Source organism: Egretta garzetta, unplaced genomic scaffold (genome assembly GCF_000687185.1).
Source record: "Egretta garzetta isolate BGI_Z169 unplaced genomic scaffold, ASM68718v1 scaffold154, whole genome shotgun sequence".
Classification (NCBI taxonomy): Eukaryota; Metazoa; Chordata; class Aves; order Pelecaniformes; family Ardeidae; genus Egretta; species Egretta garzetta.
In genome coordinates, this window is record NW_009259600.1 from 4,694,382 (window position 1) to 4,717,633 (window position 23,252).

Consider the following 23,252-nt stretch of genomic DNA (forward strand, 5'->3'; position numbering starts at 1 on the left):
TAAAAATAATAAAATAACTCAGTGATAGAGAATCCACTATAGTAATTCATAAACATTTCCCGTAAGTAATTCTTTTCCACTTGAAAAAAGTGCATCTTATTTATTGTTTAAAAATGACAATCTATGACTTCAGAAATTCAATATATGCTGTTAATGCCCAAGTGTCAGAGTGGCAGTCTGTGTTAACTCCTTTCCCTTTTGTCTGGAAAACATATTTGAAATAGCTAACTATATTTTAAAGCTGGAAGAAAAAAGAGGAAATACACTGGATATATACTGGTTTTAAATCTCATTGGAAAGATATTTTTCATGTGTGTTGAAGGAGAAGAATGGGAAAAATCGGAGAAAAAAGCAGCATTTAAGAAGTGAAAAAATTTCACTCTTCCAAATATTTGACTAGATAAATCCTGAGAATTGTTGAGCAACTATAAACATCATTAATCTTAGTTAGGAAGCTTGATTTCACTGGAAGTTCTTGGTAAACAGAAGGATTAAATAATTGCCTCCTGCCTTAAAAATAAAAGACATTGTGGTTCTGTTTTATGCTTTGGTTACATAAATAAAGACAGTCATCAAAGTAGCAACCCCTTGTTTAAACTTTAAAGGTGTGATTTCCAAATGGACTATATTTGGTGGTTTATAGGGCAATGTTGTAAAAATTAGTGTAGACAAAAATAATAAAGAAGTGATGATTTATGGGTAAATCTTTTTTCTTTTCTTTAAGTGTTTTAATATTCTGTAAAGAGTTTCATGTCAGGTCTCCAGTGCTGTGGTTTTACTTATTATAAGCTCTAGCTTTATACTCTTTTTATACATTCATCTTTGATGTACAGTAGACCTATTGTACTGACTTCTTCATAAAGTATAGTCTATTATTGCAAAGAATATTGCTTTGATCTGCTTGACAGGTTTAAAGTATGGACACATATGTGGTGTCTGATAAATTACCTGAGGGGCAAAGAATGTTGCTGCCTTTTTATAATTATTCACTTTTTCAGAATTAATATATGCCAAATTCTTACAAGAAGAAGATATAATACCTGCACATGGAGAACAGAAACAGAAGTGCTAGGAAAAGAAATACAAATAAAAGAGTGAAGTGCAGTTAATATGTCCTGATTTTGTTCAGTGATGCACCTAAGATTATAGGTGCAATGTTAATAAAAGGACCAGATTTCCTCATTCTTAAAAGAATTTTTAATATTCTGGAAAAAGTCTTTCCAATATAAATGATAACTTATTTTACTGCTGATCAGTGATAGAACAGGTGAGTTCTCAAGGAGTTTATTTCTTATTCTGGCAAATCCATTTCCTGGTGTCCATCACTTACCACCTGGACTTTTTGGCAAGAGAGCGTCTATTTGTCATAGTAGCATTTAGAAGTGGAAAATACAAGAACTCCTTTTTGACAAGAAATTAAATACAAACCAACACTCATCTTGGTCTGCTGTAGGCATGCATGTAGGCATGCATGGGTAACGTATCTTACTGCAGATCAGTGAATTTTACACTCCTCAATTAAATATGGCCATTGAGGTCATTACCAGCTATTTTCTGTACAAAGTACTCTTCCATAAGCTTCAGAGTAAGGCTAGACTTTGGAAAAATATTAATTTCTACACAAGTAATAATTTTGCTTCAGTTTACCATAAAGAATGTTCCTGTTGAATAACTCTACATTGCAGGTAATTAAGAATACAAAGTGCAGTTATTTTGTATCTTCCATGAAGAACTTAATAGGTACTTTCAAACACTTTTTCTTCACAAAATCTCTGAGGATTATGGCTCTAGGAGAGAAATCAGTTACACCAGTGAACATGAGATGCTTGCTTTTAAGGCAAGTTAAACATCTGAAGTATTTTCCAGAGGTTGTCATCTAAAACCTTCACCCATTTTCTGTCTTCTGCTGGTCTATTTCTCCCTATCCCCTCCATCCCTATTTGTCAGATTACATAGTCTTGTTTATTTTCTATTAGCCCAAGTGCACGCTTCAGTAGACTGCAAGTCCATTCCTATCCCATCCCATACAATCTGAAATTCAGATACGTAGCTAATATACTAATAAAAACCAGCATAAGCTATTTCTTGAAAGAATCATTTCCAAATTCATCATCTTTTCCATCCATCATTCTTTTCTTGTTCACGAGTTTTTAATTGCAGTGATGAATGCAGCACTCAGCAATCAGTTGTTGCAAATACAGAAATACTTGCTCACAGTAGAAGCAGAAACCAAAAAATTGTCCCTGTTTTGGATTCCTCTCAGACCTCCCCTGCCCCTTTCTGACATTCAGGTATTTCTGCCTGAGCAATGAACAAAGCTTCCAAATTTCTTCAATGTACTTGCTGTTATTGTATCTATGTGTTGCTAGCCATTAAAATACAGTAGATCTTGCACAAATTTGGTGCTTAAAAAATCACTTCTTCCCCCAAAACACATGAAAAAAATCTTGTTAAAGTTGAGGAGAAACTGTATTTAACAGTTGGGCTGGTGAAGGATGGACTCAGATGTACTGGTAAAATGGTCACACGAAGAATGACCTGGGACTGAAGTTTTTATTTGTAATTGATATATATATTTCAAGCATAATTTGCAGTCAGAGCCAATAACCAGTGGACATAAGCTGTCATTCACCTGGAGGCAGTGTTGAGCAAAAAGGAGGGAAACCTGGTTTGGGCAGACCTTGTTTTCTTTCAGAAATTCAAGGCATGACCTGCTGGCTAATGTTTGCTGCTTTTGTAATACCTGCTTCTAGGTATTTGCCTTTTGAGCGCTCCATCGAGGCTACCCAAGCACTGGCCTCAGCAGAGTTCGTCAGCCTGCCAGATGATATTTTGCTTCTAGACCTGGCTTTTGGCCAATCACTTTGAGTAAACCCACCAGCAGATGTGACATGTTCCATAAGGCTAACCCCACGTTCTGATAAATTGCAAAGGCAACTCACCAGCTTCCTGAATAAACGATATTAATAGTGGGGGAGGGGGACGAGCAAAAGTTGTTTCAACTTTGGCATTTCGTTCTTTTACCACAAAAATTATTTCTGGAGTCCAACTAATGTAAAGATTGGATATTTCATAGCGAGCAGAATATTACTTTTAATCATCCCAGTAATGGGAAAGGCTGGGGAAGTATGGCTCTGGTCTGCACAGATACCCAGACAAAATCAGCAATGGCTTCAGTGAGTAATAAGCAAAACACTAATTACAGCAAACTAATTGTTAACTGAGAGGTCTCCTAAAGAGAGAAGGTGTAGAAAACTCATCTGTAGCAGCTGATTCCTGTCTAGCCTGGTTGAATCAAAATGTGTGCTGATTTTTTTCACGTTGGAGATGTTGCAGTAATATCTGCAGAAGATATAAGTCATTCTCTAGCTCTGCAGATGAGGCTTAAGAAAGGTAAGTTATAATACCCAGTAATATGCTGCCTCAAGAAGTCTGGAATGGTATTCTGAAGAAATATTTCTCTATACTTGCCTTTTTTATACTTTTCTCCCTAAGCATCCACTTACGGCTGCTGTCACAGAACAGACCTTTGGTCTGACCCAGTAGGACCGTTCTTAGGTTCTCTTGTCGTTTATTTCTGTTTATGGCAATCTCATCAACCTGTTGCTATGACTTCACTGGAAGATAAAGAACACGATCAGCAGGATGTATGTATGAAAGTGCTATTACAATTGTATAGCACGTAAAATTTGAAGTAATGATAGCTAATGGGGTTTATAGCAGTCTTACTTGCCTATGGTACTTTAACAGAGCAAGCTGTCTTGTGTGAAGAGCAATTCAATGAAACTTTACTCAGGGTTATCAATGTATTACTTCTGGGGAGAATGAAAAAAAAATACTACCATATTTTTGTTGAAAAACATAACTTTGTTTTCCGTTTGTATTTTGTTTAAAAATAACAACAATCAGAAAACTGGTAAAACAAGTTCCAGATAATACTACTTAAGAAGCCAGACAGCCGAAGTGTGAAGTGGTAGATGCACATGTTGCACAGATGTTGTGTTGACTGGTTAGTATCCTTATGGAAAGCTTGTGTAATTGGAAGTATTTTTAGTTATGTTGAAACTTTGAGAAGTTGGCATTCTCATTTACAAGTTTCTTTTGAAGAAGCTGTTTATCTTTTGTCTTTTGATTCCTGAAGTCTAAGGTAATCAGTGTTAAGAGAGCCAAAACAGTCTCAGTTTCTGTATTTTATATAGATCAGATGAATTTAGGTATGTCTTGATATGCAAAAGTGTGTTGGCACATAAAAAAGGTAATGTTGTGTGAAGATAGCTTCCTGAGGGTTTGAAGACTTTTTTCATTATGCATTTGAAGTTTGCTGCAATGACTAAAAGCAGAGCAAACTTAGTGTATGGTAACAGTAGTGTCCCAGAAACAGCAAGTGTTGAAATGTGAACCAATAAAATACTTCTCAGAGAATTTTGTCTTTCCTGTAGTTTGCACAATTACTGATCAGGTCTTGCTTATCTGCTCAGTTTTGCCCCATGTTTTAAAGCTTTGAATTTTTATTTCAAGGAATAGCAGATCACGTAGCGTGTAGTCCTGTATCTTTGATATCCTGGGCTATGAGATGCTTTCTGCTGGGTTAGCACTGCAGTAGTTGGAGAATCACAAATTTATTGCAGTTGGTAAATGTGTTTAATTTATTAATAAAATTGTTAGCAACGATCTCATTACCTGGTATGTGTGGACTGCATTTTTGCATGACTAGTCAGTAAATGTAGCTTCCTTTTTTTTTTCATTTTCGTGACAAAAGTGTGAGGCATTGTAAAACTTGTCATTAGGTTACAAAGTATAAAGTTTAAGATAACAGCCCTAAGAAACAAGGTAAAGAGAAAGTAATAAAATTTGGATTCTTTAGATTTGAAGCAGTTTGACAGAGGTTCTCAAGCAGCTTGACAAGAGTTAGCTTAAAATTAGGTTTGGTTATTCTCACTATGTTTATTTTATAGCTTTGGAAATAACAGAATATTCTCAGAGAAATGTTTTCTCAGATGAGAAGGATTGCAAAAAGTTGTAGTTCCTAAGCATGCACCACAAGTACGTCTCCAAAGTAGCTCTAATTTGTGTCTCCGCTGTTAAGAAATGTTTTATGCTTCCATTCCTGTATAGTGAGGCCACTTCTGAGTGCTCTAAATCCAAATTATGCCTTGTACACCCTACATGAATTTGTAAGAGAGAATTGCTTCCATGACCCAAAAGCTCACAAAATTTTGATACGGAGGAACAGAATTTCATATCAATATGAGTAATGTCCTTAGAATGTGAAAAAAGAAAAATTAAGAACTAGGAAACGAAGGGAAATCTGTTTTCCTGTAAATGTATTTGATCTTTTGCTTCTGTCCTAGAATTACTAAAAAAAAAAAAAAAAAAGAAATGTTCCAAACTGATTCTTGCAACCAAAATGTCTGTATTGAAGGGATCTTCATGCTCAGATTCTGCAAATATAAAATTAGAGAGAAAAAATAGGGTTTATGATCTCCCTTTGAGATACAAAGCTAAGAAAAGTTTTATTTTATGAAGTGTCTGTTCAATAAGCAGTCTGACTTACATAGTTTAAAAAGATCAATAAACATATGAAAGAAGATAGATATTAAACTTACAAGGTAAAGAATTCTTAGTATAGTAAAACCAAGCTTGAACTTATAGATTCAGAGTGTATTTCCTTTTTGCTAGGAAGAAACTATTTTTTCCTGCTAGTTTTTAATGCCCACAAGCACAGAAACTATGTGGGGGGAAAAAAAAAAAAAAAAAAAAAAAAAAGGGAAGTTGTATCCCATAGCTGTTTAGACACTGTTCTTGATTCAGGACCAATTTCTCTGACATTTTTCTTAACATTTTCTGTGACCACTTAAATTAAGGGAGTAAGATGTTCACACATATCAAGATTTCACATAAAATAAAGCTGGGGGGGAATTTACCCGAAACAGTAATCTGAAAAAATGTTTGTGAATTATAGGCATGCTTCCAAATCTTCCTTGCCTGGACACTCCAAAGAATATTGCTTCAGCATCAAAAGGTATTTTGTACTGCTAATAAAAGGAAAAATACAAGTATTTCATCAGGATACTGCAAAGCTTCATATCAATACCATGTAAAGACTTTCTTAAAGTGTAATGAAACTGCCATGCTGGAACATAGCTAATGGGAAATACTTCATAGGGACTGTTACTATTTTCTTGAAAAAATAAGTTATCGCAGCAAAATTAAAAACTTACAATAAGAAAGAAAGAAAGAAACAAAAAAAACCCAAGTGTTGTTTTTTTTCCTCTATGTTCACATTACTAGTAATTAATCTCTTAGGGTTTGCGTTTTTTAATTTTTTCTTGGCATTTTTCTAAGTGTTTTAAGATGGAGCCTCATGGATAGAACAATTTTTACCTGAGTTTTAAGTGCAATATTTTGTACTGCTAATAATTTTCTAAGTGTTTTAAGGTGGAGCCTCAAGGATAGAACAATTTTTACCTGAGTTTTAAGTGCAAGTTAGGGTTCAGTCCACTTTTTTTTTCCCCCTTAGTCTACAGTACTTGATTATCTGAAGCAGACCTTCTTGTCTCTGCTCTATGAATGAAATTTCTTTTGTCTCATACTACCCTTAGTGGAATAGTCTAAAAGACATAAATTGTCTGTCCAATCTATGACATACTCTGCCTAGCAATATTTTGAACATAACTTGTGGATATTTTTGTTATCGGTAACTTAAATATTATTGTACTTTCTTATCAAAATAAAATGTTTTTAATAACTAAATGCTATGTAAAGTTAATTTACAACTTTGCCATTTCAGATCATTTAACGTATTAACCAAAAATCTGAAGTATTCATTACAGAGATAATAAAAATATTGTCATGAAACAGGTCCAAAATTCAAACTGTTCTTCAAATTATAGAACGTGTGCAAGATATCATATTGGTTCATTTTGCAAAAAAGGATTAGAAAAACAGAAACTGTAAGAATTATTATAGTTATGCCATAAATTGTAAACATAGTTGGTTGTTGAATTGTAGGCAGGACAAAATCAATAAAGACAACACGGTGGCTCAAACTCACCCTAAACAGAAGAAGTGTGAGAGAACACATGCTTGGACTTTCTCACACTGTGGACATTGAATGTGTCATAGTGATGATTTGCTTAATCTTCTGATGAGGAGACGAAAGTTTGAGTGTTAGGTCACACGATGTATGACTGAGCGTTCTGTGTTCTTTGATCTTGACTAATCTTCTCCTTTGAGTCATCTAACACTTGTATACAGTAGAGTTTGACGCTGTGGCAGCATTGCCTTTAGACAGCACCGGTTACAGTTTCTTCCCTATATGGAACATCACCTGCTTGGTAGCGCGGAAAACTTGATTCTTGACAGTAATTATAAACACATGGATTCTGTAATTCTCTTCATTTTAAAGTGAAATAATATGTTTTTTCTTAAAGGGAAAGCTGAGGAATAAAAGGAGAACGTATAGTTGAAGCCAGTAAAGAGTTAATTGAAGGTATAGTCAGTGGGCAGCAAGCAAATTTGATTTTGAGTTTATATGTTTCTTTGTGGGAAGGTTCCTCACTTTTTTTTTGCATTCCCTTGTGAGAAACAGTCTTTTTCATGCATTTTAACCTATTTTTAGAAGTAAATAAAGCTAATATGAACATGTCAGTCTTCCTCAAATAATATGTAATATTTTGTGTTCTCAGCCAAATTAAAAAGCAGAATAGAAGTCCTAATGTTAATTAATTTTTTATCTGTTTTGTGAAAATCAGGAAATGGATGGTGAGAAACCAAAACAGGTGTTGCCACCAAGGGAAAGCTGTTATTCGATAGCTGGCAGTAGACACCGTTTGGCCACTTGTGTGGCTTCGTATGGACTGGGTGGTCAATTAGGGATAAATGTGCTGCTTAATTTCATACTGATTTTCCTAAGGCCAGAATTTCACTTTAGTACAATCCTGTCTCTTAAGCATGGAGGCATAGTTTTTCAGAGTGAGCGTACTGCTGTTCATCATGTTAGCTGCCTTCCTACTTTGTCAATTTGTCTGGCCACCTGTAGTCTGTTTTCAAATTTGGGTAATGCTGCATCATCTGACACTGCCTAATAGAATGATGCATTCTGTAACTCGTGGCAAAGATTTTGGCGGGAAACAAATATGGGTATTTTCTCAAAAACTCATTTGCCTGTTCTAGCAGAAATTCAAGAGCTTTTCATACTGTTTGAAGAGTGACTGATACGAATAAATTTTCTTTTTATCAGCAGTGAGTTTAAACGTAAAGACAATAGCATTCTATGTATATAAAATCAAATAGATGCAAAGATGTCCAAGAGGTCCAGGTTATTTTATTGGACAGGGTTAAGTGGTATTTACTGGTTCCACTGAAATGAATTTGCATGAGTCTAAGCTGCAATAGTATCCTTGGGCCATTTACAACCAGTTGTATGCTGAGCAGGATTAGCTATAGCTATATTATAGTTTAATAATTTTTATAATGTTTTAAACTAAAAAGTTGTCAATATATGATCAGAATTCTTTATTCATTACACCTTGGTAAAAGAATAGTATCTGAATCAGTCTCATCTAAATCTGAAAATCTATGTTCTGCAGCACCTTTGTAAGATGGTGAACGTTTAATTGTAAGGTGACATACATTTCCTATTTCTGTTCATGTTGAAGACCTGAAACCTGGAAATGTAAAAGGAAACTGTTTGAATTAATTTGATGTCTGTGTGGGTTTTTTTCCAAATACATAATGAAGATGTGTGTAAAAAGTTAGCAAATTTCAGACCTAAGTGGGCATAGAATTTATGGACAAAATTTGCACCACATATAACTTCACTCTCTTAGTATAGGTTGTTCTACAGATTTGTTTTATCCACTTAGGTAGTGAGTGAACTTACTCTCTTGCAATTTAAAGGATTAAATCTAGTTCTGTTATGATAAAAAAGATTCTAATAAAATTAAAATCCAAATGTCTTGATGTCTAACAAACACTTTCTTTCCTTTGAGATAGAAAAATTATTGTCCTCTTAGTTTTTTCCTTGTGGTTGCCTATAGTTTGATATGTTGTGCAATAATTTAAAATTACTCTTTATTTGCTGAAGTCTAATAGTGTGCAATACAGAAGAATCTTATTTCATATTATAGGTAAGACACTACTCTAGCAGGGCTGAAATTGTACCTCATACAGAGGAGTCACACCTGAATGAAAGTCACAGGGCAAAAAGAAACTAATCTGGAAAATCTGTAATAACGGTCTTGCTGCATAAAGAGTTTCTGACTCTGGTGAATCTGAAATCGGTTTTCATTTAAATTGAGAAGAACTTAGTGAGGACTTCTCCCTCTTTTGGGAAGGCAAAATAAGCGTTTTCCCATCTTTGTTAAAAGCAGATGTAAGATTTTTGCATTAGATTCTTACTTTACAATTTCCATTGAGCCAAGTTGTCTTCATTTCTTTGACATGTTGACGTGTTAGTAGTTCAGATGAAGATAAATAGGCTGTTTGTAGTATTTTGGACAAATAGACTATGTATTATTTTGGTTTGTCTGGTGGTCTGGACATTATTTTGGTTTCTGTTGAATCTTGCTTTTAAAGCAGTACTTAAAATGGTGAAATGGCTAAATCTTTTGAAATGTAAATTACAGTAATTGTCTTCTGATAATTTTTACCATCGGGCTATTCTGTTCATACAGTTTTAAACATAAACTTGTAGCTTGATAGTGTGAGACAGAGTGCCAAAAGCGTAACTTCTTGAGAACGCCAATAAAAACCCTTAGCTGGAATAGCTGAATAATGCTTGCATCATTTTCCTGGTAGCTTTACCAGTACTTGGATTCCCACATAGCCACTTGTCGGATGTTTTCCTGAAAATAAAGTGATCTTTGGTTAGTTAAAGGACACTGTCAAAACAACATCCTTGCCAGTATCTTGAGTCATCTCCATACCATGTTTCCATTGTTAGGAAGCTTCGTCTCATCATTTGATTTTGTTGCCAAAACCAGCAGGGAGATATCTTTTTGAAGGGCTGTGCAGGACTTCTGATACTTCCGATGAGCAAACATTTCATCCCAGTAGAAACCTAGATGCAATTCTTGTATTGGGAAAATGGCTGTGATTTTGCTAAGGCTCTTCAAAGCAGAAATCTTACTTTTCAACAAAGCAAAAAAGAGGTGAGGGACCAAAGTAAATTCACACTGTAAATAGGAAGCCTTAAGAGAAAGGGTCCATTTTACAGATATGAAGGCAAAACATGAGGATTACTCCAAAGGACATTATGCACGTATGTGGGTGTGCACACATGCACAGAATTTTCACACGGTGACATGCCCAATGCTTTGAGTTGTGTGTTAACCTGTAGAAGTGCACAATTTAGTTTTACGCTTCAAATCTAAGCGGTTTTTTTAACGTCTTTTAAATTACTTTGGAGAGTTTCATTCATCCCCCTGCAATGCTGCACAAGTTGCATCCACAGTCACACTGTGAAAATTTTGAGATGGGTGAGTTTAAATGTGGTATTTTGAATGGAAGTATATAGTTTGAACTTTACACTTCAGTTGAGGTTTCCAGAAGTAGACAATGATGTTAATATCCTCACCCTGATCAGCAACGTTAATTTCTGGGGTTATGTGGGCTTCTGAGCCTCTCTGAATCCCAACAATTCTTTTTTGTTCTATGCCCTGCTTGCAGGGAAGTTCACTTGTCTCAGTAATAGTAATTTTCCACTTGTCTTGAACATTTGAATGTTGCACTGGACTTCTGTTGAATGGGGCAGAGAATGTAATAGTGTTTCTTCCTGGACACACAGTGTTCAGACTGGAAGGATAATAAAGAGCCTAGCTGTTTCTCATTTATTTCTAATACGTTCAATGTATTCTGCCATCTACCACAAAAGCCAATATAGTAGAATTCCAGTGAACTACATTTCAGTACAGTGTCACCCTTTGGTGACAATACCCACAAAGCACATGCATAGGTTCTGCGCCTTCAGTAAGTATGATAAAATCTGGTACTGTTTATATTCCCACTTAGATAATATAGGTAGTTGTCACACTGACTTAAGTCGCAGAGTGTTTTTCATGATTATGGATGAGATTAAAGAGCAGGACAATCATTCCATTTTTATGTTTTTACAGCTAGCTTCACTCTGAGTTACTGGTTGCTATGTCAAATGGTGAAATCATAGATTATGATTATGGTAAGACACTGGTATGAGCCATGCCCATGATACTAATAACATTTACTGAATCAAATTCAGGTTTGCAGCCATTTCCAATTACTTTGAACTTATTTCTGCAGATAGTCGGCCAACAGTACCTGTTTAGATGAAAACATTGTAAAGCTCTCAGTTCTTTATATGTAGTATGCAACTTTGGTGTTTCTGCTATTCTCGTTAATGAGTTTGCTTACTATTCTTGCATATTAGCAATTTTTTTTCCTCAGTGCATGTTTCTAGGCAGTATTTCCAGCTCGCTTCATTTCACTGAGATTGTACCTTCCCTCCAAATTACCTGTGACTCATCACATGACCCAGGACTGAAAGCTTCATTCTTGACTCCTCCTAAGTAAAGATTTCCACTATTTTTAACTTTCTCCATCAAAGCACAGGGGTAATAGTGACTTAGAGTATTCTCAGAAATGATCAGTGAGAAGTTGGTTAAAATAGAGAATCCATAACACTGAAAATCTGTTAGCTTTGTTGAGCAGGGATCCTGCCTAGAGCTTTCATGAAACTCTTGTTTGTCTGAAGAACAGTGAGTTAAGACAGTATTTTAGGAAGTCAGGCGTTTTTCCTTCAGATAACTACAAGGATAATTAGGTCTGGATGTTTGCATTAGTTCACCTGTGTTCTTGCAGTAATTTGTACGTCTTTTTTTGCTTTCCCACTAGAATATGTGATCTGGTCTCCAGTATTTTCCTGATACAGATCAGCCACTTCTGCAGATTCCTTGCCTTCTAAAACAGGGACAGAAGAGAGTAGGAGAGATTCAGAATCACACATAAATAATCTGCCAAACTCTTATTTTTCAGTGGGAGATGGGCACCTAACTGATCTATATGCTCTTGAAAATCTTCGTTTGTCACAAAATTCACTCTATCTGGCAGTAAGGCATTTTCCCCAGATAAATGTTTACTACACATTGAACATCTGGGGGGTTTACTCATTGTGTCTATTGGATCCTTGGTGTTTGTACGAAGTAATTTCTCAGTAGGCTGGTCTGGGTTGGGTGCCTCATTGGGTCTTTGTCCAGCTTTGTCCATGATGAAACCCACTATAGCAAATGGATTTATGCCCAGGATCACTATGGTCCAGCTACCAAAATTATGTAAGTCAGAAAGTTAGCTTGGCTAAGTTGTGCATCCTGACTGTTTGAACAAGGCTTCATGTATTTTTCAGGAAGCTGACCCTGAATTCAGTAGCAAGTTTCCCAGATTCTTATGTTCTGCATACTGACAGAATGGGAATTTTGCAGTAGGTGCTATAAAATCGAAAACAAAATAAAAAAAATATATATTTTTGTACAACGTATTTGTATATATGATTATATATATGTATGCCTAGTAGTGATTGTCACTCTAAATAGTTAAAGCGTATTTGTGTTTATGTAATAATTCAAGCAGAACATTGGTCCCTTATGTGGAGGGGTTTTTTTTGTTCCATTCATTAATTTTATGCTTCTCCCTAACTCTTACTTTGCCGTAGATTAAAGATGTGATTAAAAGTAGTACATAGCTTTGTCATACCACTGCGTCTACTGCGGGTTTGGCATCTTAAAAAGGCCTTAGAGACAAACAGAAAATGCTAGGATATCTCTTCAAAGATTGTTTTTGATAAAATAGTCTATAGCAGTACACTAAAGGATGAACATTTCAAATGACATTTGTAAATGTCATGTTTTAACACGTGTTAAATAGATAAGACAGTTCTGTCCATCTCTTGTTTGGGCTGTCTGGAGATTCCGGAAGATGGGCCATCCTGAGCTTGCTTTTCGAAGGTTATTTTTTCAGTACTAGGAATGAGAATCAACATTTTAAAATGGTCTGTGGAAAGGAATACCTTGCACAGCGTATATAGCTGAATTAGAAGCTGTTTGGAACACAAGCTTTAAGGCAGCACCTCACAAATATTTTGTAACTGTGGACCACAGACATATTGTTCTTATGCTGTGCTCATTTCCATTTACAACAGTGCATATTTTCTGTATGGCCACTGCAGCAGTTGCATAATTCAAAAAAATTATACTTAGAATAATATTTAAGAAAGTATTTTAATAATATTCAACAAGACCAAAAAAAGCAGAAAAAAGCAGCAGTTGTTAGTGAACCACCAGGAACTTCATGGCCCAGGACTGGAAAAACATTATTTTTATGGAAAAACAGTAAATTATTGTGTAAATAATATTCAGTAATATCTGCAATCTTTTTGCATCATTAAAATCATGCACCATAATAATGCCATAAAGGGCAAAAGTGTTTTTCATTAAGAAGAAAACTTGTCTTTGTATATAGGCCCTGTAATTGTCCTTAATGTTGTTATCAGCCCACAGTTAGATGGCTTCAATGAAATCTTAGCACTGCAGTTAGAAGCTTTGAAAATGGCAGACTGCTGCAGGATGTGTTCCATAATAATTCTCTGTTGATTTTCCAGTAAGGTATAAAGTCAAATCTCAGCATGGTTCAAGTGCTGGGTGCTTTGAAGCAGCCTCCTAGGACCGAGAGGCGAAGGCAGTTGGAAGGCTGCCAGGCTTGATCAGTCAGAACAGCCTGAAGATGTGGCTCTATGTGTCATCTACTCCTGAAGTGGACTTACAGAGGTCCTGTCTCTGACCTTTCGTTCCTGCTCCAATACCACAACTCTTCTCTTTATTTTAATTATTTTTAAACGAGTTCAGAGGGCACAATTTAGATTGCAATTTTGAGGCTCATTAAGCTAATCCAAACTGGGCTGCCACAGTCCGTCCTTTTCCTTCTCTGCTTTGTAGCAGTACAATGAGCCAGTGCAGGAAACAGAACAGGACAAAAAAACAAGTAGATTTTTTTTAATTTGGGTTTGGTTTTTTTTTTGGGCGGGGGGGGGAGTGTGGTTTTTTTTTTGGATGCTTCCAGACCCTGAACTGGCTGTTTTACGCAGTTGTACAAGACACAAATGAGGAGAGACAAATTCAATCTGGCATGTAATTGCACACCTAGGCTGTGACAAACAACTGGCTAAAAATGGGGATATTTTGGGATGGCCTTGTTACCAAAACCCCCCATGTTCTAGAATTCTTTACTTCATAGTCTTTAATTCACATGCCACTTGATGTGCTTTACTTCCTCATGTAGTCTTTTTGTAAGATACTTTGGACAAACTGAAACATGATTTAGTCAAATGTTAGGCTAGATAAGAGTTTTATTTGGTTTGATACAGGTAAGATGTAACAACCTTTAAAAAAAAAAAAAAAAAAAAAAAGGCAGTAAGGCAGAAGAGATAATTTTCCAGACATCTGGAAGCTTTAAAACGTGAGGCACTCAACATCCCAGCACACGTTTCAGTGAGCAATTGTGCGCCAGCAGTTGGACGTTTCTCACTGGAGACTCCTGTACTGTGGATTTTTCTGCTTGTGGCATACAGTCTGACTCAGTCTGACTTACGTTACTGGAAATAATGTGGAAGACAGTTTGTTTAGTTGGGCAACATTTGTGCGTGACGTCTTCTAATCTGCTGTGTATTTAGTTATTTTAATTGCTTTTAAGATGCTCAAAAGAGATAAAGGCTCTAATATGTATTAAGGAAGAGATTGTAGTATTTGATTTTGGGGATAGGTGTTTAACTGTATACTTACTCAGTTAAGAGGCTGCAGGTAGATTCTGTATTATGAAAGTCAAGTACCAAGTTACTTTGCTGTGTTACAATGATGACTCTCTTCATTTTTCACGCATTCATTCATCCTATCCTAGAAAATGATGCCTAGATTTGCATTCTGAGGCTTTGAATCACTGCCAGGGTGTTTGGCATTTGCTTCTGCATCTTTTCATCTATTTCACAGAACAGTGAATATTAGTCAATGGGAGAATATTCCAATTTACTCCAGTGGGAGTAAATAACTGTTAAATTTCTTCTGTCCAGTTGTAAGAACAGTAAATCATCTGATATTTCCATATTTAATATTATTAAATTATTTAAACTCTTGCATCTAGGAATTGTTCAGTGAATTCTCGCTTTACACATACTCATCATGTGAGAACGTTTTTGATCCATGATTGAATGCCTGGTCATGAAAACATCAATGTACAAGACCCAGGGACTTTTTGCAGCTAAGTCAAGTGTTGTGAAGGTGCCACCCAGTAGCTCTGTGATTTCCCATGACTGGTCAGTGGCAACACCACTTAAAATAATCCCACTGCAGGCTGTGACATGCCAGTTCCAATGGCAAACTTGGTTATACAGCCATACTGGGTGCTGAATTAGCTAATTAGTCTATCTCTAGTGTTTGAGAGCAAGCTTTCTGTTGTGAAACCACAGCCTTAATGACTTAAAATTGTAAGTCTCAATGTTTTCTCTTAGGCACAGCAGTGAACGAGAGTTAATTCAGCCTCCTGAAAGGTTCAGCTAGTTTGATGAGGCAAAGTTGCTTCCTAGAAGATCAGATCAAAACTAAACCACCATTTAGTTCAGTGTGTCTTTCTGCATGAAAATGTGAGCCAAAACTGAGACTGGTGAAACTGCAGACTCCTACTGAAATGTCATGCAAAACGAAGCTGAAATTTCAACTACTTCTTTTTAAAGTGTCAAGTGAAATATGCAAGCAGACTCCCATGGAAAAACACTGTTTCTTGGCTTTAACAAAAGAAAAAATGTGCAAAAATGAACAAACCCTTACCTTGTCTGAAGTAAATACGTGTATTTATTCTAATCCAGATTTTTTCACATGAGAGCAAAGATATGAACTTAAAATTCTGAAATTAAATTTTAAAATAACAGAAAAAAGTTAATACTTTCAGTAAAAACATAATGCAAAATTACTGTTGGACAAAGTACTCTGCCAAATTTTAGCCTGGTCATTTTTAACTGAAAGCATTTCTTTAGAACAAAAATATTTAACACAAAAGTTTCTTACTGGCCTTTGATAGGGTAGCAAAATAAACATGCTGTTTGTATTAAGATTAAAAAAATAATTCTGTTGGCATTAGAAAGGATTTTGCATTTGCATATACCCATGTTACAGTTGGAACGTTTTACACAGCTTTGATTTATGAATATTTGGATCAGTGTTTAACAGAATGTAGCCTTTTACTCTACTTTTGAAGAGCTGGAAAAACATTGCACAAAGCAGCTGAGTTTGTATTGCTCCTTGCCATCACATCTTTCACATAATTCCTGCAGTATTGTGAAAACTACAATTGAATTCCTGTCGGAAGTAGTTCTGTAGGTCTGGGAGCTCATATACGTGATTACACTTCAAATTAGCATCATTTGTTTTGCAGCAAATTCTGATTAAAAAGCAGACACCTTAGTGGAAAAAATGCATTTGACTCTCATATGAATTAAACTAATTCAATCATTTCTTCCATTTTTGTTGCCTCATTTTGGCTTGATTTAATAGTGCCCTTTTTGGAGGACAGCTTTGGAGTTCTGCAGTTGGATTGATATAAGTAGAAGCAAGTCTAGATTAAATTGTAGGACCGAAGTTTTAATTTAAAGCTTAAAAGAGAAACTTTATTAGTCTGGAAGATAATTTAGTTGGGTAACATGCTTGTATGTGTCTCTTTGATTTTATTTTCCATGTGAGATTAACATGTCAATTTACAATATAATTTTGATAATGGCTAGAATTAAAGTGAAACATATAAATCATATGCAAAACAAAACAAAATTGTTTTATTTGAAGTTTTCAGTAGAACAATGTAGCAAACTTAGGTTAACCCAAAAAAAAGGTTCTTTAGATAACAATGATGTGTGAAATAGATTTCTAAACTGTTGCAGACTCTTTGATGGAGTAGTTTAAGTACTTAGAATAAAGCCAGAAAAAACTAGGTAGTATTTTCTTTGTGATTCCAGTCTAAGCACAACAGGAAAAAAAAAAAAACCTGGAACATGTTCCTTTTCTGTAGCTCAGTTTGTGTGGTAGGCAAGATTTTTATTTCCATGAAAATATTACTACTTTTTAGCAAAAGAAATAAAACTAGGTCACATGCCACAGTGATGGAGCAGATGCGATTGGCACTTTGATTCTGTGGTTTCACACTTGTGACTCTTTCCGTAATTTATGTAATGTGAAGAATGATCTCATGATTGGCTGAAGGGTTTTGATCAGAGTTAAGGAACGGCTATGCAGAAGGCTGGAAATTTTACTTCAATAGTGTCATTATATAACCATAATTAATATGAGAAGCTGGAAAAATTAAGCAGATGTCAATGCTTTTCATCTAGAGCAGTTGCACTTCCAAAGATGATGTTGCTTATGGTTATTCTATTGATTAAAGAATTATCCTGTATAGTAAAAGAAAATAAAGAAAAAAATGTTTATAGTGAAATGTGCACATGCTTAGATTTGTTATTGCTGAAAACTCTTGAGAGATTAAGAAAGTGAAAATATAATGAAAAAATCCTGCCACTTGTAAACCATCTCTCTTTGATTGGGGAAAATGTGTTAATTATTGGTCTAAAGTACTAGGTTGTGTGTTTACCTTGATGGTTTTATTGCATCTCTTTATGGCGTGAAACCTTTGAAGGCATGTCTCTACCATCTAAATACTTTTATCAGGAATGGAAAATAAATAAGAGTTACCTAGATGAGATTGCAGTGAACTCAGATGGGACTGCTTGCCAATTTTGAAAAGCAAATATACTTAATTACCCTTGATTTTATGATGTCCTTCTCTGTGTGTGTCCTACAGGACATGCTATTTCTATGCCTTTTCACTAGATAGATATATGTGTCATGTGCTCTGCTGAACTCAAGGGGTTGAGCTAGTGAAGGTACCTATCTCAACACATGAAAAGGAAGAATTAGCCACAGTTCCCTAGCTACTAGTGTAGCTTTCAACACCTTTTCTACGGTGTCTAGTATTGATAGGATATATAACTGTGAAAGGACGAGAAAATGCACTGAAGTGATCTAAGAAGTAAACTATCATCTTGACATGTTTTTTCTAGCTATTGAAAACCTTTCCATATTGCAACTCGTTCTGACAGTGAAACTGTAGAATTCCTCTGATTTAAGTACCATCTGGTTATGCTCAAAGCTTTAAAGCTATTATCTCAGCATAAAATTTCAGCGTCCTATACTTTTTTCTTCGCCAAACTATCCATTTTTAAGCCACAAATATTTTTCCAGTCCTTTCAGATTTTATCTAAAAGTATATTTTAACAGTATTTAAATAGTTCTTAAACAATAACAATTTATCTTGATAGATGACATGCTGTGTTTTTTCATTTTATTTTAATTAGCCATTGTGGAACCAAATTCCCTTTTGTTTTATTCCTTTGAATACTGTTTAATTATAGTTATCATGCCAAATATCTTAAAGGTTATTTTACCAATACAGTTTCATTTAACATAAGCCATGTGGAATCAATAGTCCTGTTTCCTAAAGTGAATGCTTGGAAAATCTTACATTCATATGTTAAGAGTACACATCCTTTCCTCATTAGTTGGAAAGTACAGGGATTTTGGCACAGGTTCTGTGTGGAAGCATTGTGCAGCTTTTATATGGATTTTGTTTTTAGCCTTTGATGACACTGTTTAGAATAGGAAGTATCTAATAAGTAAAGCATTTTGTCTAATGTGCTGCCAGTGTGTTTAATATATGCCTGGAGGTCTGAAACATTATCTTCTCCACTACAGTAATATGCATTTAATTCTCTGAAAGCAGAAGGTCGAACTTTTAAAAGGGACTCAAAGTACATTTTCAACTAAAATAATTTAAAACACATGGGATAGGGGACGAGAGTAATGTACAGTTGGTTTTTATGGTTTAATCATGATCATGTTAATGCACACCAGTAGCTAATTAAAGAAAACTTTTATTGTTCATTTTAAATGGGTTATGTAAAGAGTAAGAGAATTGATATAATACAGCCCAATGATAAATGTTGCCATTACATTTGTGAACAGCAAGCTGATATTGCTGTTCTTGACATCTTTAAAGTATCGGCCCATTTATTCCACAGTAAAGCAAAGAATCTTTTTAGAGTTGTTATACTGAGAGTCATTCCCTTTCATATCCTTATCCCATTAGAGGAATACCTAAATGATTCCCAAATATATTACTAGGCCTATTTTTAGGTTAACTGTGAAACTTTGTTGGAAGGCTTGATGCTTACTGAGCTGAAATTGATGCAAGAAGTTCCAGTGGTACTTCTGCACCTTTATTTTGTAGCCAGTTGTGTTATATAAAGCTGTCTTGCAAATCATTACTCACTCGTTCCAACCTTTATAATATATGTGGTAAGAGCATACATAAGTCAAAGTTTCATTGTGGAACCGGGTGGCATGGAAAACCGTAATAGGATATGGTGTCTTTCACCTTTCGGGCACTGGTTCATATTCCACGTTGCTTAGTACCGAGCAGAAGTTACCATCTGACTGCTGTTCAGTGACCTGTGTGAACTGATTTGGGGTCTCGGTAAAGTTTCTGTAGTCGAATGTTCGCATAACAGGAAACTCAGCAGTTGGGACCAATTAGCACCCTTGCAGTAGTCTTCACAGAGAAACTATGGTCTGAATGGGGATGGAAGCAGAGCTACTTTCTTACCGTCCTTGAGGTGCTTTACATAGGCCAGCACATTTAATATATAATTATAAAAAGATGCAGCAGAAAAAAAAGCTAGGCTTCAAGTCAAATCTATTTAGGTATGAGAAGAGAGGATCCATTCAGAAACCAGAAGCACTACACTTTCTCCCTCCACTCAGTCATACACATGCAATGCTTTTCTCCCTGGAAGATTATAAAACTTACTGAAGTTGCCGGGGGAGGGGAACCTCAGTCCATCCCACTCCTATCAGTTTGATGCCAGTGCCAGCAATAGATGCCCAAAGCAGGATCACAGGTCAGCAGGAGAGCACCTGAAGAGCAGCACAAAGGAATTTCAGCCACTCCAGCCAGTAAGTCAGCTTCACTGGTGGCCCAACTTAAATGCCTCTATGCAAACACACGTAGCATGCGGAATACACAAGAGGAGTTAGAGACGTGTACATCTGCATGGCTGTGATCTTAGTGGCATCACAGAGATGTGGTGGGATGGCTCCTATGACTGGAGTGTAGGAATGGAGGGATACAGGCTCTTTAGGAAGGACAGGCAGGGGAGGCGAGGAGGGGTGTTGCCCTCTGTGTCAGTGTCCAGCTGGAGCGCATGGAGCTCCGCCTGGGGATGGATGAGGAGTGGTCGACACACTGGAGTGAAGGGATGCCATCCAGAGTGACCTTGACAGGCTTGAGAGGTGGGCCCATGTGAACCTCATGAAGGTCAGCAGAGCCAAGTGCAAGTTCCTGCAGATGTGTTGGGGCAATCCCAAGCACAAATACAGGCTGGGTGGGGAATGCATTGAGAGTAGCCCTGAGGAGAAGGACTTGGGGGTGTTGGTTGATGAGAAGCTCAACATGACCCAGCAATGTGTGCTTGCACCCCAGAAGGCCAACCGTATCTTGGGCTGCATCAGAAGCAGCGTGGCCAGCAGGTCGAGGGAGACGATTCTGCCCCTCTACTCCATTCTTGTGTGACCCCATCTGGAGCACTGCATCCAGCTCTGGGGCCCCCAACATAAGAAGCACATGGATCAGTTGGAGTGAGTCTAGAGGAGGGCCATGAAGATGATCAGTGGAATGGAGCACCTCTCTTTGGAAGACAGTCTGAGATATTTGGGTTCGTTAGTCGGGCAGAACAGAAGGCTCCAGGGAGACTTTATAGTAGCCTTCCAGTACCTGAAGGGGGCCTCCAGGAAAGCTGGAGAGGTATTTTTTACAATGGTCTGTAGTGATAGGCCAAGGGATACTGGCTTTAAACTGAAAGAGGGTAAATTTAGGTTAGATGTAAGGAAGACATTCTTCCCTATGAAGGTGGTGAGGCAGTGGAACAGGTTGCCCAGAGAAGTTGTGGGTGCCCCATTCCTGGAAGCGTTCAAGGCCAGGTTGGATGGGGCTTTGAGCAATCTGGTCTAGTGCAAGGTGTCCCTGCCCACAGCAGGGGGTTTGGAACAAGATGATCTTTAAGACCCCTTCCAACCCAAGCCATTCTATGATTCAGTGATTCTGTGATTATCATTTAGCGGGTGACATATTTTCAATTTCTCTAGCCAAGTCAAGCATAACCTAAATGTCAGGTAGCTGTAGAAATTTCTGCTGCATAGAGAAGAACAAGAGAACACCATGCAGTACCTGTAAGAGCATCATTCGCTACAGAACCACGCTTTCTAAAGAGATTTTTCATCAAACTGAGCTGATGGCTATGGAGCGATTAAAAATTGCTGGGCTTAGCAGCATATGCCCTCCGTTTCAGGCAGCATTTCCATGAAATGATATGGCAAGATTGTTTCACAGCTCCATCCTTTCTGTCTTCTGCTTGGTCGCAGTACATGAGCGATAAAACCATTTATACCGTTTTTGAAAGTGCCATCAGTGCAGGATATGGGCAAAGCACTTTATAGTTTACCGGACAGAAAGGCTGAGGTGTAAATAGCCTAACTTTGCTAGGATATCAGGAGGAGTCAGGATTTCCTGGCTCACAATGTAGTAATTCATTAAAATGGTCTCTAGTTATTTTTACAGAGGCTGCATTTAAAGTGGTATCACATTTACAAGTCAGTGATATGAGTCTGCCATAGAAATCGGCCGCAAAGAATTTTATTGGTTATTTGAAAAATATGTACATGAGTGAATCTGAAAAGATTGTAACCAGAGCTGGCAAAAATCTTTTCAAAGAAAATCTCAGCTAGTTAATGGTTCTGTTTTAGGATTTCCTCTGTAATACTTTTTTCTAGCATGTTCATTCCTTTAAAGAAAAGGAGAGGGAGTTGCTGCCTTTGTTTCATAAAGCACAATATAAAGGAACCTTTAAAAAAACTGCTTTTCTTTAACTTCCCACAACTCAATTTCTGCAGTATATGTCGAATCGATTAATATTGCTGCGTGTAAACCACAGTTTGAAGAAATCCAGTAATTCACTGCCCTTCATTCCTGTAGTTAAGTTGCTGATAAATTTTGTAAGAGCTTGTAATTCATGATTAGATTTTTCAAGAGGAAGTTAAGGTATGGTTTACTCTAGTTTATATCTCCGTTTTCAAAGATTCACTACAGTGGAGAAGATAAAAAGAAACTATTGAAGTAGGTCCTGGAATGAAGAAATGAAATAATTGAGTCAATGTGCGGTGGCAGCCAAAAAAACCCAACAAAATATTGGACATTGTCAGGATGGAGACTGAGAAGAAGACAGAAGGCATCATTTTACTGCTATGTAAAACCACAGTGATCCCACTTCTTGAATACTGTATAGAGTACTCAAGGAGTGCATAGTGGAGTCACAGGAGTAGAAAAGGGAAGCTAAAATGATTAAGGTGCTAGAGCGGCTGCTTTGTGAGGAGAGACTAAAAAGGCTGGGATTGCCCTGTCTGGAGAGGATAAGGCTGAGGGGGGGCTTATAGTCAAGGTTTACAGAGTCATAGCAGCAGTGATAAAGCGGAATGTGGACCTGAACGTTCAAATCATGTACTACAAAAGAAGGGGGAATTGCAGTGATACTAGGAGGAGATTGGTTTAAGCCAAAGAAAAAAAAAAAAAAAAAATGGAACTTGCTGCCCCAGAAGGTTGTGATGGCCAGACACTGTCAGCATGTTCAGAAAGGAAGTGGATGAATTCACGAGCAAGAAGTCCAAAAATGGTTACTAAAATGACTATGCAGGTGTGTATCACTGGCATCCCAAACGCAACAGCTACGATGCTTGGGGAGCAGGAAAAGAAGATTGCAGGAAGTGGCCAGGGTCCACGGTCACTCTACAGAGTCTCCTCCTGGTGATGTCAGAAACAGCATACTGGGCTGGATGGGTCATGAATCTGATTGAGTTGGGTATTTCTTGTGTTAGTTCTTATAGGGAGCAGAGCAGAAACGGTTCTGGGGCAGTACAGATGGAAAGGTTAGTTGTGCTGTGGAAGCTATACATGGTGAAGGCATGACTCTAAACTCCATATGAATCAGAGGAGTTGGCCATACATCACCATCATCATCATTATTATTATTTAATTTCTGCTGGGTTTTTTTCCCAAATATTTTAGCAGATTAACTTTACATTCTA

General features: G+C 36.7%; 1 protein-coding gene across 1 annotated transcript in view; it reads left to right on the forward strand.

The window, feature by feature from the left end:
* The window catches only part of VPS13B (vacuolar protein sorting 13 homolog B), a 482,902-nt gene that overhangs the window by 339,739 nt on the left and 119,911 nt on the right, over nt 1–23,252 (forward strand). The window lies entirely within an intron of this gene.